We start from the raw sequence: 18717 nt of genomic DNA, 5'->3' as shown, positions 1-18717 counted from the left end.
AACTCGGTCCTGCAGAGTTTAGCTCCAACCCTAATTAAACACAGCTGAACCAGCTAATTACGGTCTTATAGGTGCATCTCAATAAATTAGAATGTCGTGGAAAAGTTCATTTATTTCAGTAATTCAACTCAAATTGTGAAACTCGTGTATTAAATAAATTCAATGCACACAGATTGAAGTAGTTTAAGTCTTTGGTTCTTTTAATTGTGATGATTTTGGTTCACATTTAACAAAAACCCACCAATTCACTATCTCAACTAATTAGAATATGGTGACATGCCAATTAGCTAATCAACTCAAAACACCTGCAACGGTTTCCTGAGCCTTCAAAATGGTCTCTCAGTTTGGTTCACTAGGCTACACAATCATGGGGAAGACTGCTGATCTGACAGTTGTCCAGAAGACAATCATTGACACCCTTCACAAGGAGGGTAAGCCACAAACATTCATTGCCAAAGAAGCTGGCTGTTCACAGAGTGCTGTATCCAAGCATGTTAACAGAAAGTTGAGTGGAAGGAAAAAGATGCACAACCAACCGAGAGAACTGCAGCCTTATGAGGATTGTCAAGCAAAATCGATTCAAGAATTTGAGTGAACTTCACAAGGAATGGACTGAGGCTGGGGTCAAGGCATCAAGAGCCACCACACACAGACGTGTCAAGGAATTTGGCTACAGTTGTCGTATTCCTCTTGTTAAGCCACTCCTGAACCACAGACAACGTCAGAGGCGTCTTACCTGGGCTAAGGAGAAGAAGAACTGGACTGTTGCCCAGTGGTCCAAAGTCCTTTTTTCAGATGAGAGCAAGTTTTGTATTTCATTTGGAAACCAAGGTCCTAGAGTCTGGAGGAAGGGTGGAGAAGCTCATAGCCCAAGTTGCTTGAAGTCCAGTGTTAAGTTTCCACAGTCTGTGATGATTTGGGGTGCAATGTCATCTGCTGGTGTTGGTCCATTGTGTTTTTTGAAAACCAACGTCACTGCACCCGTTTACCAAGAAATTTTGGAGCACTTCATGCTTCCTTCTGCTGATCAGCTTTTTGAAGATGCTGATTTCATTTTCCAGCAGGATTTGGCACCTGCTCACACTGCCAAAAGCACCAAAAGTTGGTTAAATGACCATGGTGTTGGTGTGCTTGACTGGCCAGCAAACTCACCAGACCTGAACCCCATAGATAATCTATGGGGTATTGTCAAGAGGAAAATGAGAAACAAGAGACCAAAAAATGCAGATGAGCTGAAGGCCACTGTCAAAGAAACCTGGGCTTCCATACCACCTCAGTAGTGCCACAAACTGATCACCTCCATGCCATGCCGAGTTGAGGCAGTAATTAAAGCAAAAGGAACCCCCTCCAAGTATTGAGTACATGTACAGTAAATGAGCATACTTTCCAGAAGGCCAACAATTCATTAAAAATGTTTTTTTTTATTGGTCTTATGGAGTATTCTAATTTGTTGAGATAGTGAGTTGGTGGGTTTTTGTTAAATGTGAGCCAAAATCATCACAATTAAAAGAACCAAAGACTTAAACTACTTCAGTCTGTGTGCATTGAATTTATTTAATACACGAGTTTCACAATTTGAGTTGAATTACTGAAATAAATGAACTTTTCCACGACATTCTAATTTATTGAGATGCACCTGTGTACTCATATAAATGTTTGCTTAAATCTATTTTTAAGAAAGCTCTTTGAAAGGCCCAATGGGCATATGGTTGATGCAAGTCATGTGACTAGACAGAGAAGCCAGTCGCATAACTTTCACTTCTCCTTTTAAATGAGCTGAAAACGAGAAGTATCGTAACACAAGCTAAAGCTTGTTATGAGCCTTGTTAAATTACTGATGAGAGAGAAATGCAAATAGCAAATGCCCCAAAGAAAATGGTAAATGTAATCTTAAAACTGCACTGACTGTTCATCTTGTTGCAGCCTCCATAGCGAAACAGTGCTCAACAAATAAAAAGACAGATGCTTCTTGCATTGCTGTGTAAACGCTATTATGTTTTATTTAAAACATGAAACCATATCCTTAGCAAGAAAGGGGATAGCTGTCTGTACCCAGTGTCTGACAGGGCCTGCAGACCAGACGCCAAACCAGCATCTCAAAATGTGGGTCACATTGAAGTTTAACAGAGCTCTTTATAGGGGTGTCATAATGAAATGATATAGATCAATGCATCGATTAGATGAGATGTGAGATATCGATGTAGCGTGTAAAAAAAAAAATCTATAAATCTTTTATGATTCATTTTATATATTGTTTAAAAAACTAAAGTGTGTTTTTGTTGTGGATGTCCCAATTGGGATACAGGATTTTCAGGGAGTTCAATTAAATTTTCATGTCATATTTTGGTTGCATTTTTAACAAAAATGTAACCGGTTGTGTAAAATATGCACATAATATCATGATATCAATATATTGATCATAGGCCCCTGAATCTAATCAAACTGTATCGCGAATATCATATTGCAAAATTGCTGGCTAAGAGAATATATGTCAGATCATATCATGATATAAAATTATTTATACTCCTATTTTTTTATGCATATATATAAAACCAAACTCCTCTCTGATTTCTGATCTACTTCTGCTGCTTCTGCTTCTGACACTGTCTGTGGACAGTTTTTCTTGTATTTGACTTATGTCTTTCTCTTAGGGCTTTGATCCAGAAAGCTTATATACTGGGGAGAACTTCAACAAGGTTCTGTCAACACTCTCAGCAATAAACATCGCCACTCAAGGTAATTCATGATGTTATGGACATGTATTCTTCACTGATATTCCATGCCTTTTCTCTCCTTGAGTACTGTAGGCATCAGCTTTGTCTTCTCATTGGTGAGTTTCTTCTGAAGTCAAGTCACATTTATTTTTTTTATTGCACTTTATACTATAGAGAAAGTTTCAATGCAGCTTCACAGTATTAAACAGGAAAGTAACAGAATCAATGATGCAAACATCAAAAATGAGGCAAATCCAAATTCTGCTACAAAGAAGCTGCCTTTAGCAAGTCAATAGTGTGATTCTTCAGCTCCAGACAGTTCAGTGTTGGTTCAGTTCAATTCAATAACTGTGTGAATTTCAATTCAGCGATAAGCAGCTCTGCTGAAGACAGTAGTGTTGTTTTTCTGCTTGAGTCAGTACAATGTTGATTCAGTTAAGTGCAATAACAGTGACAATGTTGCAAAATTCATCAGTTATTAAAAAATGTGATTCAGCTATAAAGCAGATGACAATAAAACAGAAGACAAAACATTAGGAGAAACCAGGCTTAGTCAGGGGAACAGTTCTCCTCTGGCCTAAATAGCCTGAATTTGTTAACACCAAGTTACAGTCATGTTAACACTTATGAGGGTTTTGCTAGGCAGAGCAGACAGTCTAACACAAGGCTTGCACACAACAGCGTGTGTTCAAGACATTTTGAGAAAATTAGGCCCTGATGGTCACTTATACACTACAAAGAATGTCTCTGTTTACAAGTAGGATAATAAGCACTCAATAATCACTCAGTAGGGCCTTTAGCACCGCTTTAGTTCCAGAACTAAATGTACAGTACTAAAGTACTGGGACGATTTTGCGCGAACTATTTCCCAGTACTATTTAAAGGGTTGCATTCGCACCGACAGTGTGTACTAGGAACCGGTCGACAGCGACGTCATTTGTGCGCGGCGTTCAACAACGGAAACAAAGAAAAACAACATTAACAACAGGAGGATGGAGGACGCTGTGATCGGAGCTGTGTTTTTGTTGTGTCTCGCGGGTTTCACAATAATGGACATGGAAAGTCGACGTATACGTAAAGCGATTGAAAGAACGGAAAGGAGGACTAAGAATCTCCAATTTTCCATTTGGTACAAGTGCTTGCACTTCAGCGTCCATCCATCTATCGCTGTTCTCTTTTCCTGTTTTTATGAAGCCCCGCCCTCAGAAATAGGCGATGGGCTCTGATTGGTTAGCTAGCCCAGTGTGTTGTGATTGGCTAAACCGCCTCTAGCGTGCATCTAATCGTCCCGCCCCTCACCTCGGCGGCATGTGCTCCAGTTGTATTGTAAACGACTGCATTGTTAATATCGCTTATCAGTTTGAGCCCGATTGAGAAGCAGAGGATATTATTGAAGAGGATCGTGCAGAACCTGTGCAAGCATGGCTTTTAATGGTAGGTCTATAGGGCCTTTCGCACCGCATTTGGTTCCAGAACTAAATGTACAGTACTAAAGTACTGGGACGATTTTGCGCGTACTATTTCCCAGTACCATTTAAAGGGTTGCATTCGCACCGACAGTGTACGTAAGACGGTCGACACACAGTGATGTCATTTGTGCGCGGCGTTCAACAACGGAAACAAAGAAGAACAACGTTAACAACAGGTGGATGGAGGACGCTGTGATCGGAGCTGTGTTTTTGTTGTGTCTCGCGGGTTTCACAATAATGGACATGGAAAGTTGACGTATACGTAAAGCGATTGAAAGAACGGAAAGGAGGACTAAGAATCTCCAACGACAACTGGCAGTGCTACATTTGCTACAAGTGCCTGCACTTCAGCGTCCGTCCATCTATCGCTGTTCTCCATACTTGCGAAATAAGTTGACACAATGTTTACAGTATGTTTACACAGCGTTTTAAATCATGGTGGGTGAGGGCGTTTTCGTACGCGTTTGGCCAATCAATGTCTACTTGCGTCGCGATTAGTACCAGTTGTGCTGGTTAGACCCTGCTCCGGAGTAGGAGCTAATTTGGTTCTCGAAAAAGGCAGTCCGGTACTAAAATCGCTCCCAGTTCCGGCGGTGCGAACACGCCAAAAAGTGGGTAGTTCCACAATTAGTTCTGGTACTATGAAAAGGTTCCCGCGGTGCGAAAGGCCCTAATGTTATGGTTCTGGTGGAAATGAGCCATATCTTTCCTGTTGCGTGTTCCCTTAAAACCTGTTGCTACAACAGTCCTCCTTCATCCCACTAGCATCAGCGAGTTTTGTTTTTCTAAGTAGGGATAATGATTTGATTCTTAAGTGGTTCAGTAAACGTATTTTAATTCCATTATTAGTTGAAGTTCATTTTTAGAAGCCTGTGAATATGGTTGGGATAGATATCACATGCCCATGCAAGTTTATCTCAGTGAAATGCACAGTAGGCCTTTTAATTCAGTCGAAGAGTGCAGTAAACATGAGATACAGATCGCATTTTTCTTAGGATGAGGATGACTGACCTCTTGTATTTGCTCTGTGAATGTCAAGAGGTGATTTGTCTGGGGTCGTACCCACATCTGTGTCTTTCAGCTGCAGCTGCTCTCAGCTACTGGAGGCAGCAGACAGTTGCTTTTTGTTGGGCCTGTCCGGGCGGCTGACTGCATCTGCATAAGCATGCAGAATCCATGAGGCATGTAGTTATTCTCAGGTTTTGCTTCCTTGTCATGTTTCCCTGTGACTGTTGCCTTTAGAGGAGAGTGTGTCCTCCTTGTTATTGCACAAGTCTTCCTCAAGTCCCATAGGACTGTTTCACAACCGTTTTACACATCAGTCAATCTTGATTTACCACTTTCTGCAGACAGGTTCCTTGAAGGCATAGTTTACCAATATTTATATCTGTACACAAGATTATTATTATTATTTTTCTTTTGCTTTTGCTTTTCTTGGATCAAAATAGTTAAAACAGTAATTTTATGAAATATTATTGCAATTTAAAATAAAAGCTTTCTATTTTTTTCTGTTTCAGTGTCAGATGATCCTTCAGAAATCATTCTAATATACTGATTTGGTTCTCAAGAAATATTTCTTATTATTATCAATGTTGAAAACGGTTGTTCTGCTTAATATTTTTGTGGAAAGCATGATGCTATTCTTTTCACAGGATTCTTTAATGAGTTCAAACGTATAGCATTAATTTGAAATAGAAATCTTTTGTAACATTATAAATATCTTTACTGGCACTTTTGATTAATACATCCTTGCTGAATAAAAGTTTTAAAATATCAAAATATTATGAATGATAGTGTGTATGTATATAGAAGTCATGCAGTGTTTTGTTTTATAATCTATTATTATTATTAATAATATTTCTTATTATTAAGAAGGTATTTCTTATTATTAAGGTATTCTTCAAAAAAATAACTTTTTGTATTACACAAAATCAGATCAATGTTATGCTGAATACATTTCATGTTCCTGTGGCATTGCGTTAGCAGCGCAAAAGGTCGTGGGTTCGAATTCCCAGGGAACATCCATACTTGTAGAAAATGTATAGCCTGAATGCACTGTAAGCCGCTTTGGATAAAAGCGTCTGCTAAATGCATAAATTATTTAATTATTTATTTTAAATTATTTCAAGAATTTTCATTTTTGAGTAAATTACCTCTTCAACAAGCCTGAGTTGGTGGGTCGTTTGTCATTCCAAACAACACTCCTCTCTTATTTATCTAAATTATTATGGAATCTTGTTTACTCTTGATCCGACTTTAAATGTTTGCAAATAGCCTTGCAAGCTCTATATTAAAGTAAGATTAAAGTGATGTGTTAGTTCTTAAGAATGACTCACTAATGAGAGCAGATTAAGTGGGGGCAGATTGATTTGTGTTAAAACGATCTATATGATGAAACTCTGAGGGTTTCACTCTGAAGTGTGCTTAAGTCATAGAGAAGACGTTCCCTCGCCTGGCCTTATCTGGGTTCTCTGTTGTGTTGGCTGAGGAACACTTGGAGCAGGTTCACACATACTGTTTGTACGCCGTGGGTGTTTCGGAAAGAGCCTGCCGTGAAATCCAACAGACATACTGAGCTTTTATTGTGTAGATGGAGCGAAGTGTGAGTCAGTGAAGAGCCCCAGAGGCCCCTGCAGCGCTGGAGATCTGTCAGGACCCAGTGTGCAGCAAACGGGACACCTGACTGTTTTCTTCTATTGCTAAATACTGCATGTCTCCTCATTCCTTATCTCCCTCTATTTATGAAAGACAGATTGCTCATAGCAAATTAATATGAGCTAATCGTGGTCTGCTAAGATTTGATGTGAGTACGCAGTAGGCTTGCCGCGATAGTGAGTTTGACGTTGTATTTTGTTGCTGCATTCAAGCAATTGACGTCTAACTGCCGCTAATTCAAAAGTAACCGCTTTTACAAGCTATTTAAAAGCGAAGGAAAGCGAGGAAAAGAGGGACGCCCCGCCCCCGCGGTGATACCGGTATTACCGGTGTTGTCACACGTCGATTAACCGGTGGGAAAATTTCCTCACCGTCACAACCCTAGTACGCAGTGTGGTTTTTGTACATTTTTGTGACTAAATAGCATGTTTCAGGGTTTCAGGCCTTGCTTTGGTTAGGCTGGAGCACACATTATGTCTATAGGCTGTGATTTCTCTTTGATACTTGTCATACATTGGAGATTATGTGACTGGCTGCTTTCAGCAGTTGTTTGTTGTGACCCCTATGCAAGTGCATTGAGCTGTGGACTATTGGCGGTTTAACTTCACACACACGACAGAATTATGAATGGGTGAGTGAGTGCTCTAATTGGGATGTTTAAAGATCACAGAGTGACCTGGCTTGACTCTATATTACATTTATAGTCCATCTTACATGTCCTTGGTGCAATGCATAGTAAAAAAAAAAGGCTTTAGAACAGTTTTAATAAAGATTTTATATTTTTGTCGAATGATTCAAACTGGAAAAAGTGCTAACATTTCTGTCGTGTTTGCTAATGGAATATGGAATGACTAGCATGTTCATTTGACTATCATGTTGAAAAATAAAGTACAGAGAGTAATATTGTGAAATGCTATTACAATTTAAATTTTTGAATGATGGCAAAGCAGAATCTTCAGCGTCACATGATCCTTCAGAAATCATTCCAATATGATGATTTGCTGCTCAAGAAACATTATTATAAATTTTTTTTATCAAACAGTTGTGCTGCTTAATATTTTTGTGGAAAAGGATTTTTTGATTATTAGAGATTCCAAAAGAACCGTATTTATTTGAAATAGAATTTTTTTTTCTTTTGAAACATTATAAATGTCTTTACTGTCACTTTTGATCAATTTAATGCATCCTTGTTAAAAAGAAAATTATTATTTATTAAAAAACTGACCCCAAACCTACAGTATTGTATGTTGCTTATTAATAGTAGTATGAATTCTTATGCCCCTAATGTTAGATGTGGTTAAACAAATTTGGACACCTCATGACGTGTTGTGACACGTGTTGTGACAATAAATCATACAGCATAATACAGTGTGACATTAAATCATATGGCATGAAGTAATTTGAATCTCACACTGTATGAAAAATCAAAGATAGCAACATTTGCTACTGCTACTTCATATTTTTATGCATGTCATTAATCTGTTTCTCAAGTGTAATAGGTCACGCTGTACTGAAATGAAGAGTACACTGGTATAGCATCATTGAACTGTAGACTCAGCCCTCAGTAACCTTGTTCAGGACTTTCTGTATATCCATATCAGTAAACCTATAATCCAGTGACAACCCACAAATCTACTGCTCTCAGCAAGTGAGAAATGCTATCAGTTATAAACTTTATTTTCTGTATTTTTTAAACTTCTCTTTTATTTTCTGATTGTATCCAGATTGTACCCCTACTAGATCATGTCCACAGTCCAGTGCCTCTGCTCCTAGCCTGTCAACCCCTTCACAAGCTGTTCCCACCTTAAAGTCCAGCAGGTCTTTACGGAGGCAGTCAAAAGCTGTGGTAAGAAATCTGAACAGTGCCATAAATGCTGGTAACAGTTGGTCTTTTATGTCAACAAAACGTTCTTGAAAGAGAGTTCAATTCAAAGAATTCAATCAATTAAATTTTTTTCAGTTAATGCCAAGACAGCAACAACAACAAAAAAAGACAGATTAATCTTAAACTTAATACCCAGTTTATTGGAAGGCTTTTTAGAAAATTTTTGAAGATTTGAGCTTAATGGGGTCACTTCCCCTATATTGTAAAGAAACACTTCAGACTATTAAGGAACTTGAATATGCAAATTACCCTAATAAGATTACCAATTACAATGCATTCTGCATGATATTTAGACAGTCATTTTAATTAATTGTTCATATTTACTGCTCTATTATATTTATAACATTATTGTTCTAACCTCTTAACATGTATAATAATGAATGAATAATGTGAATAATGACAATTTTGCCACTCGGTACTTAAATAGATTTTATAATAAAGATGTTGAAAAAACTCATTAATTACACAGGTTTCTGTAATTACTCACAGATAATCGACCCTAATATTGAATTTGTAATCATAAACATTTTCACATTGAATCTCCAAATTATTGTGGAAACATAAAGACAGTATTTTAAATATTTGCTATTTTAAATAATTGTTTAATGGTATTATACCCATTCAACATTACAGTATAATTGAAAGCCAGGCCTTAACTGCAAATTATCAGATGGTTTTATTTATCATTTATTAACAATTTCAGAACATTAAAAATATTATAACAGCTTTTAAGTGACTTTAAAACAATATTTGCATAAACCAATTATAATAAATTGGACATTTTGCTGCGTATGTTTATATTTCTGTCCCTATCAATACTCCGTTTGAATGAGAGCTCAGAGACAAGTTAATCTTACACATTATTTTTCACGACAAATAATAAAATCACCAGATGCTGTGTTAATTTTTGTTGTAGACATTTGGCAAGCAAAAACTAAAGTATTGTTGTGATCACCATTAAAATCATCATTAAAGTAAAACAGAATACTGCATACTGAAGTTCTTCACCTGTTGCTGTTGTGTCCAGGAAATGTCGGAGAATGGAGGGGGCGGGCAGCTGGTGGTCAAGGCACGTTTCAATTTCAAGCAGAACAATGAGGACGAGCTGTCTTTCAACAAGGGTGAGCTGATCCATGTCACTCGCCAGGAGGAAGGTGGATGGTGGGAGGGAACCCTTAATGGCAAAACCGGCTGGTTCCCTAGCAATTACGTCCGAGAGGTCAAGCCATGTGGTGAGTGGGCAATCCAAGATATTCTCTTACACGTTATTGCCCTAGTGAGCATAATCAAATAAAAAGGTCTCCCTTTCTTTTTCTTTTTTTTCCCAGAGAAACCAATTTCTCCGAAAGCGGTAAAAGGACTTGACGTTCCTCAGCTGACTAAAAATTATTACAATGTGGTAAGTTCTTAAACGTGTGAACAAATTCCAAAAAGGACATGTAAAGGAGCTTTAACTTCTTATTTGAATGCTTTGAGGTTTTTTTCTCAGGTGGTGCAAGACATCTTGGAGCATGAGAGAGAGTTTGTCAAAGAGCTGCAGATGGTACTGGGCTGCTACCTGCGCCCTCTACAGGCCAGCGACAAGTAAGAGGAAAACCCAGATGTTGCCATGGCATCAGGGAGCCTTTGATATCAATGCCGATTGACATTTTGGGGAACTGGGTCGGTCAATGAAAACCCATGTGCATAATGACTCTTCTGTTGACTCTCTCTGCAGGCTGTCTAGTGCGGACTGCTCCAGTCTGAATGGGAATTTAGAGGACATCCTCTCGTTCCAACAGGGACTGTGTCTTGCCTTGGAGGAGTGCTCCAAGTAAGAGCTGCATTTCAGTGTCTTTATCTCAGTCTTCATATACTCAAATGATTGCTTGATTCTATTTTTTCTATGGAAGTCATACCTTGGATTAGAGGTCTACACGGAGGACCCGAGGACCCGGGACCCGACCCGGGATCCGTACGGGTTCGGGGCTATATTTTAAATGGTCAGCCGGGTCCGGGTCGGGTCCCAATCTATTACTTTGGGTCCTGGGTCTGTTTAACATTGTGTGTAATACCCGAGTCGATCGGACTCGGAGAACACCCGGCCGTTATCAGAGTCAGTCAAAACTGGAATAATGAGTGGATTACGCATTTCAATTGGCAAGAGAGGAATAACACGGATGGAACTTTCTTGGCAAGGAGGATTGTGTGCATCACAGTCAGGTACAAGGGAGAAGGCTTCTTACATTAGGTAAGACAAAAAGTTTAATTTTCGCAACTTGTTTATCGACTTGTTAATAGCAATTTGCTGTGGAATATTTGCCGATCGGGTCCAGTCGGGTCTGTGTCTTCCCGGCCGGGTTCGGGTCCATCTTTCAAATAATTGACGGTCCGCGTCGGTTCCGGGTAGTACATTTTTGACATTTCTCGGTTCTGCACGGGCCCGGGTCGGTTCAGTGTAGCACATTTACGGGTCTTTTCCGACAAATTTTTGGACCCGTGTAGACCTCTACCTTGGATATTACAGTGCCATCCGGTGGTGGCTTTGTGTCACATATTTGAAACATGTCCATAGCTATGCTATACCATTTCAAAACCTAGGTTATTTGCAGTGTTGGGAAGGTTACTTTGGAAATTTAATAGGTTACAGATTACATTTAAAATGTAATAAGTAGTGTAACTATTTCAGTTACTTTATTAAAGTAATGTAACTGATTACTTTTTGATAACTTTTTTTTATTTCCAAACATTTAAACCAGGCAGGGTTAACCTTACAGTAGTACTCAACACTGATTACTGTCAGACTCATTTTAATTTGAGATCATTCTGAGGTTAAATACAGATTTAAAATCATGACAATAAATAGTTTAATAGCTATAATACTGTTTTTTAAATCAAATATTTGCATAGCTATGACAGGAAACACTGGCATCTAACAATGCCATGGAAAAAACAGTTAATCTAAAAAAAAAAAAAAAAAAGGGAATAAAACAGTTATCGAGTAAGCATATGTCCTATTTCGTGTCCTAAACTGCAGTGTCAATGCAAGAGCCAATGCAGTTTGGGAAAAAAATCTATTAAATCTGTGTGTGTGTGTGTGTGTGTGTGAAAATATTCAGATGTAACCCCATTCATAAGTAACTGTAATTTAATACACATTTTTTTCTCAGTAACTGTAATGGATTACAGTTACATTTATTTTGTAATTGAATTGCGTAACACTGTTACATGTAACTAGTTAATCCCCAACACTGGTTATTTGACATCAAATAAAATGTATTAAAGTCAGATAATGTATCAGGGCTGATCTGTGTATTTTTGCCTTGCAGGATTCCAGAGGGCCAGCAGCGGATTGGTGCCTGTTATCTGAACCTGATGTGTCAGATCAGAACGCTGTACTTGTCCTACTGCTCCAGCCATCCTTCTGCAGTCTGTGTGCTGACTGATCACAGGTCAGTATTCACAAAACTGCCATCGACATGCTGTTCCAAACCCATTAGACCTTCGTTAATCTTCGAAAACACACATTAAGATATTTTTCATGAAACCCTCCACCAAAAAAGTACAAAAATACACTGTAAAAGTGATCCAAATGAATCGAGCTGTTAAATTCAAGTCTTATGAAGACTGCATATAATTTACATATAAACATCGATCAACACATCAAATAGAGCACATAAAATATTGTAAACGGATATATAAAATATTGTACCATATTTTATATGCTTTCTGCACAGGTATGTGCGTTGATCAACTATTAAATGGGTCATATGATGCGATTTCAATTTTTCCTTTCTCTTTGAAGTGTTACAAGCTCTTGGTGCATAAAGAAGATCTGTAAAGTTGCAAAGACTAAAGTCTCAAATCCAAAGAGATATTCTTTATAAAAGTTAAGAGTCAACCACGCCTACCTAAAACGGCTCGTTCTAACACGCCCCCACATGTCTACGTCACGATGTGGGAAGATTTGCATAACGCCGCCCAAATGTTCACGCAAAGAAAGAAGGCGTAACTTTTATTCTCGCTGTAGTATTGTTGCTGCCGCCATGTCGTGAAGACGCTGTGTTTCGTTGTGTCTTATAATGTTCTTTTTAGCAACATCATATGACCCCTTTAAAATTAATATTGGTAACAATTTACAATAAGGTTCCGTTAATTAACATTGGTTAATTAATTAACTAACATTAACTATCAATGAACAATACAATTGTTAGAGTATTTATTTTTCCATGTTAACGTTAGTTAATAAAAATGCAACTGTTCATTGTTAGTTCATGTTAGCTTAGGTCCCTTAAATAATATTATCAGATATAGCTTTTGATTTTAATTATGTATTAGTAAATTTTGAAACTAACAATAACTAAGTTTAAAAAATGCTTTAGAAGTATTTTTCATAGTTTGTTAACGAATGTACAGTAGTTAACAAATCGGATCTTGTTGTAAAGGTGTTACCATAATATCACAGGTTATTTTGAATATTAAAGGGTAAAGTAGTTAATCTTGAAAGTCATTTAGTAAAAAAAAAAAAGCATGTCACAAAATGTAAAGAATTAGTGTAAAGTCTGAATTGTGGTACAAAGAGCTGCAGAGAACAGTAATACATCAGTGGATTCTGAGCACATCTCCACATTGTTCAAAAGAGGACATTATTTGTGAACGCGCAAAAGAGTGGTTTCTGGACAAAAAATGATTGATATGGGAAAAATGCCACAATATTTAGTGTCCAATCAGTTCCAGTTAATATCCACATATATTCCAATTGAATATCACATAAGTTGACTTCCCAAAGGTTGCAAATACTATAGCTCTGTTAAGCTTACAAAACATTTCTCTGTTTGTTTGACACTAGTGACAGATTTTTTTTTGTCACTAGTGTCTTTGCTTTTTTTTAATATAAAGATGAACCACCAGGTGTCACTACCAATCTTTCATTCTCTTGTGTCCGCCTGAGCTGAGAGACTAAACAAGCAAATCTCCCTTTTGCCTTTACATATAACACTGCTGCCCTATTTCCATTTTTAGTTTTTTTTTTTTTTTTTGGTACTAGTAAACTTCACAGGTATTCAGAAATGTCTGAGCCACATTTTACACACTTCCTGTATGATGAACTACATCAGGGTTTCTGTTAGTTTTCTCCTTCCACCTAAGAATGCTCCACGACAGAAGGAGAGAGTGAAAAGGCATGCCTCATACACACAGGAAACAGCACTAACCCAACAGGATATCTATAGCTGTGGTTGTGCTGATGGAGGCAGAAGACACATTTTGATTGTGTTTTCTCACTTGCATATCACTCTGCAGAATTGTTGCAGCATTTTTCCATTGTTTGATCGTGTATTCAAGGCATGTGTTCAGATGATTCATCTTTAGTCTAACTTTAGTTTATCACAATTCAGCATCTAGTGTTTTCTTCACACCCATTCTGTCACCTTCCCCAAAACACTTGCTACTGTTATGGTTATATGAGAAAGCATTGTTGACATGATTGCCTCAGAGTTTTTGTTATTGTTATTATAATGTTTTTTAATATTATGCAGTGACATGCATTTTAAAGTCCACCTGAAATGTTCAAAATACGTTTCAGTGTCCATTTATTTATACAACAGTTTGAGGTTGGTAAGTTTATTTTGAATGTTTTTGAAAGAAGGCTGCATTTATTTGATCAAAAATACAGTACAAACATTCATATTGTGAAATATTATTGCAGTTTAAAATAACTGTTTTCTATTGTAATATATTTTAAAAAGTAATTTATTCCTGTGATGCAAAGCTGAATTTTCAGCATCATTACTCCAGTCTTCAGTGTCACGTGATCCTTCAGAAATTATTCTAATATGCTGATTTAGTGCTCAAGAAATATTTCTTATTATCAGTGTTGAAAAAGGTTATTAATATTTTTGTGGAAACTGATAATTTTTTTTCAGGATTCTTTGATGAATAGAAATGTCAAAAGAACAGCATTCAAATAGAAATCTTCTATATTAAATAATAAATGTCTTTTACCGTCACTTTTGATCAATTTCATTCATCCTTGCTGAATAAAAGTATTAATTTCTTAAAAATAAAAAAAAATCTTGACCCCAAACTTTTGAATGCTAGTGTCTGTGTATATTCAGATTGATATATTTATGTGCAAAAAGGTTTGATCAACTTTAAATGATTCTTAAATTTATTAAATAAAATAAATGTTAAATTGAAGAGACTGGTTTTCGACCTTGATGACACTGATGTGCTGATCCGAATTGACTAGAAAAGGCACATAAATCAAATAAAAAATACTTTGCATTTTCCTGAACAGTGAGGATCTGGACAAGTTCATGGAGAGTCAGGGTGCAAGTGCTCCCGGTATCCTGACCCTCACCACCAGCATGAGCAAACCCTTCATGAGGCTCGACAAGTACCCCATCCTCCTGCAGGAGCTTGAGCGACATGTGGAGGTAACCGTAAGCTGCTAAGGCCATGAATGCCTGTGAGTCTATTCATGAATTCTAATATTTACAGATTCTTTCTTTCTTTCTTTTTTTTCTTGTAGGAAGCGCATCCAGATTACAGTGACATTCTCAAAGCAACAGTTGCTTTTAAATATCTTGTGGTATGTCTCAGTTATCTGTCATATTTGCCATTTAATCTTGTTGCTTGTCTGACAACTAAACCTTTCTATAAAATCCAATGATCATTTTGACTTTGACTTCTCTGTTTTGACCAATGTGAGAGGTTTCCTGTCATGGTGCAAAACATTTTGAGTCTTTTCTCTCCAATTCCCTTTCACCCTCATCTCTGAAACCGCACAGCAGGTTCACTGCACTTTACAGGTTGGAGGAGATTTTGCTTTTACATGAAATGTAAAGGTTAAGGTTTTGCAACAGTGTCTCTATAATATAAAAAGGCTGAGGAAAGATGAGTCATTCCATATACAATGGCTTCTCTGGTCAAATGTTTCTTCAAAGAAAATTATAGTAGTAGGTGATTTCTTTACTCGTTGTGTTCTGTGGAACGGTTTCATTTGTTCTTTTTGTTTTTTTTCTGACAGGTAAGGGAGAGTCCCATCTTCATAGTTTAGATCTCACTAGTGGGGGTGTCATGTAGACTTGGTCTTCCCCCTTTACCTATGTTATTTTTCAGTTACCTATATTGGTATTTTCTGATGAGATGATTTGCGCACTTTATTGTAAAATGCTTTGATAAGTAAGCATCGGTTAGGAACATGAATGCAATGCCTGGAAATATGGAGAAGTGACCTCCCACTCCGAAAGGACCGTTTCATGTTCCAGGTTATTGTGTGTTAGAAAACATTTTATCCTATTTTAGCGTTACAGTCATTTGACATGAAAATTTGGCATTGTATTATGGTTTCCTTAAAATTAATCAGCACTATTGTTTCTTTAGCAGCAAATCAGCATATTTTCTGAAGGGTCATGTGACACTGAAGACTGGAGTAATGATGCTGAAAATTCAGCTTTACCATCACATGAATAAATGACATTTTACAACATATAAAAATCGGGGAGGGAAATGTTATTTTAAATTGTAATAATATTTCATAATTGTATGAGTTTTTTTTCTGTATTACTGTATTTTTTGATCAAATAAATAAGAGACTTTCAAAAACACAAAAAATCATACCAACCCCAAACTTTTGAAAAATTGTGTGTGTATATATTCTGAATGTCAAACAATTCAGATATAATTAAGAACATTTAGTAAATATTTTATACTTTAGTGACATTTAATTGCAGCTGGAAACCCCTTTTAGAATTGGTATGAATCAGTCTTAATACTTAAATACAAGATTGTTTCAAATGATTATGTGTCATAGGTTTGTCTTTACCCTGACTCGTACTATGAAATGCATATTAACACATAAAATGTATCTAATTCTTGATTTGTTTGTGTATTTCAGATTCAGTGTCAAGATCTGCGAAAAAGAAAGAACCTGGAGTTGCAGATCTTGTCGGAGCCAGTGCGGGGCTGGGAGGGCGACAGCATGAAGTCACTGGGTCAGGTGGTCTACATGTCACAGGTCCACATCCAGAGCAGTTTAAATGAGGTGAGGAGGAGGGTGAGAACCAGGAAGTAACCGTGTAGCAACTAAGCTCGACCTGACATGTTGCTTTCACATCTGCGTGGTTATATCACTGTTTTATTTGTATAAAAAGCATGTTAGATGTTGGCACAGTGTTGAAATTATTATATATAGCGTTGCTGGAGTGATTAATTGAAATGTTGTGCAAAACAAGGTTATTTTGTGTAAAAGTGCTGAGCAGGCCTTTTAAACATAACGGGCCAGAACCAGACTATTTTTTTTTTGTTGTTACTTGTTTTAGCTAACAAATGGAAAATGGTTAAGTGTCAGTTGCTCAAATTCCCCTTCAAAGTTTTGCATCTGTGGTCACTGAATGCTTTTTTAACTTGAACCTCAGCCCCCTTTTGAATCTGATGATCTGGGTAATGGAAACATCAGAATAATTACATCAGAAGAGGGTTGGTTTGCTAAAGGAAAATTAGAAGGTCGCTGAAAGTATTTTATTGCTAAATTCATTCCAACTGATTTCCCTCCATTTGTGTTCAATGTATTCTCTTTCTCTCTTTTGCTTAGCTGAAATTTATCTTGGTTTGCTAGACATAAGGTATGATATTTGTTGACCATGAGTAATCAATGTAGCAAAAAATAAAGCTGTGCACCAATCCAAAACCGTGTGTTAATAAAGACATTTGATGTTTGTGTTTGTGAGGGTGTGCTGTAATGCCATACTCCTGCATCTTGATTGTTTTATGTAGTGGTAATTCATATCATTTTTGCAGAAGTATTGAATTTAATATAATGTGCATATGTGCTTTTTTCTAGGAAAAGGAAGAGCGATACTTCATGCTGTTTCCCAATGTGGTTGTCATGCTGTCTGCCAGCCCTAGAATGAGTGGTTTCATTTACCAGGTAAGTTAATTTTTCTTTTTTTTTCTTTTTCTTATGTTCATCTAGGTACATGACAAATGAGCATGTGTTATTTCTGAAAAACTTCAGTGCTCTCATTTGTGTCACACTCTCCTCTTATAGGTACGTCTGCCATTGACTGGAACCACTGTAACCAAACTGCCAGAGGATGCAGAGACAGGCCATTATGCTTTTGAGATCACAGGTTTGTTTCAGTCCATGTAAACGGAGTTTTAGTGAGGCATGTTTTTTGAGAGGTCACGGAACAATGTACACTCGACTGTCATTAATGCTGCTTTTTTTTTTTAAAGCTGCTAGTATCTTGACCTGTTATTATACAGCAGGCAGCAGTAGAGTTTAACATAACAAATCAAGAGCATGTGCAGGCAATTTATTAAATGAAAAGTTCACCCAAAAATGAAAATTGTCATCTTTTGCTCACTTTCATGTCATCCTGTGGTACACAAAGCAAGGCATTATGGAGACTTTTCACAGAGGTGTTTTACATAGTTCATAAAGTAGTCCATGTGACTTGTACACTATATTCCAAGTCTTCTGAAGCCATGTGAGAAACTGACCGAATCACTCTATTCAGTGATTCTATTATAAACCGTTCATCCAGTGATTCTATTCAATTCTATTCCATTCTTACCATTCAAAAGTTTTTTTGTTTTTGTTTTTTATAAAATGAAGCAAGGTTGTATTAAATTGATAAATAGTGACAGTAAAGACATTTATAATGTTACAAAAGATTTCTTGATTAGCGTATGTGACCCTGGACCACAAAAGCAGTCTTAAGTCGCTGGGGTATATTTGTAGCAAAAGCCAAAAATACATTGTATGTGTCAAATTTATCGATTTTTCTTTTATGCCAAAAATCATTAGGATATTAAGTAAAGATCATGCTCCATGAAGATATTTTGTAAATTTCCTACTGTAAATATATCAAAACTTAATTTTTGATTAGTAATATGCATTGCTAAGAACTTCATTTGGACAACTTTAAAGGTGATTTTCTCAATATTTCGATTTTTTTTGCACCCTCAGATTCCAGATATTCAAATAGTTGTATCTCGGCCAAATAGT

The 18717-nt window shown here is 37.0% G+C and overlaps 1 pseudogene; it reads left to right on the top strand.

Annotated features, from left to right (window-relative positions):
* The window catches only part of LOC107751975 (rho guanine nucleotide exchange factor 6-like), a 35395-nt pseudogene that overhangs the window by 5132 nt on the left and 11546 nt on the right, over positions 1-18717 (top strand).

This window comes from Sinocyclocheilus rhinocerous, unplaced genomic scaffold (genome assembly GCF_001515625.1).
Source record: "Sinocyclocheilus rhinocerous isolate Xijiao unplaced genomic scaffold, SAMN03320098_v1.1 scaffold662, whole genome shotgun sequence".
NCBI lineage: Eukaryota > Metazoa > Chordata > Actinopteri > Cypriniformes > Cyprinidae > Sinocyclocheilus > Sinocyclocheilus rhinocerous.
This window is presented reverse-complemented; position numbering and strand designations above follow the sequence as displayed.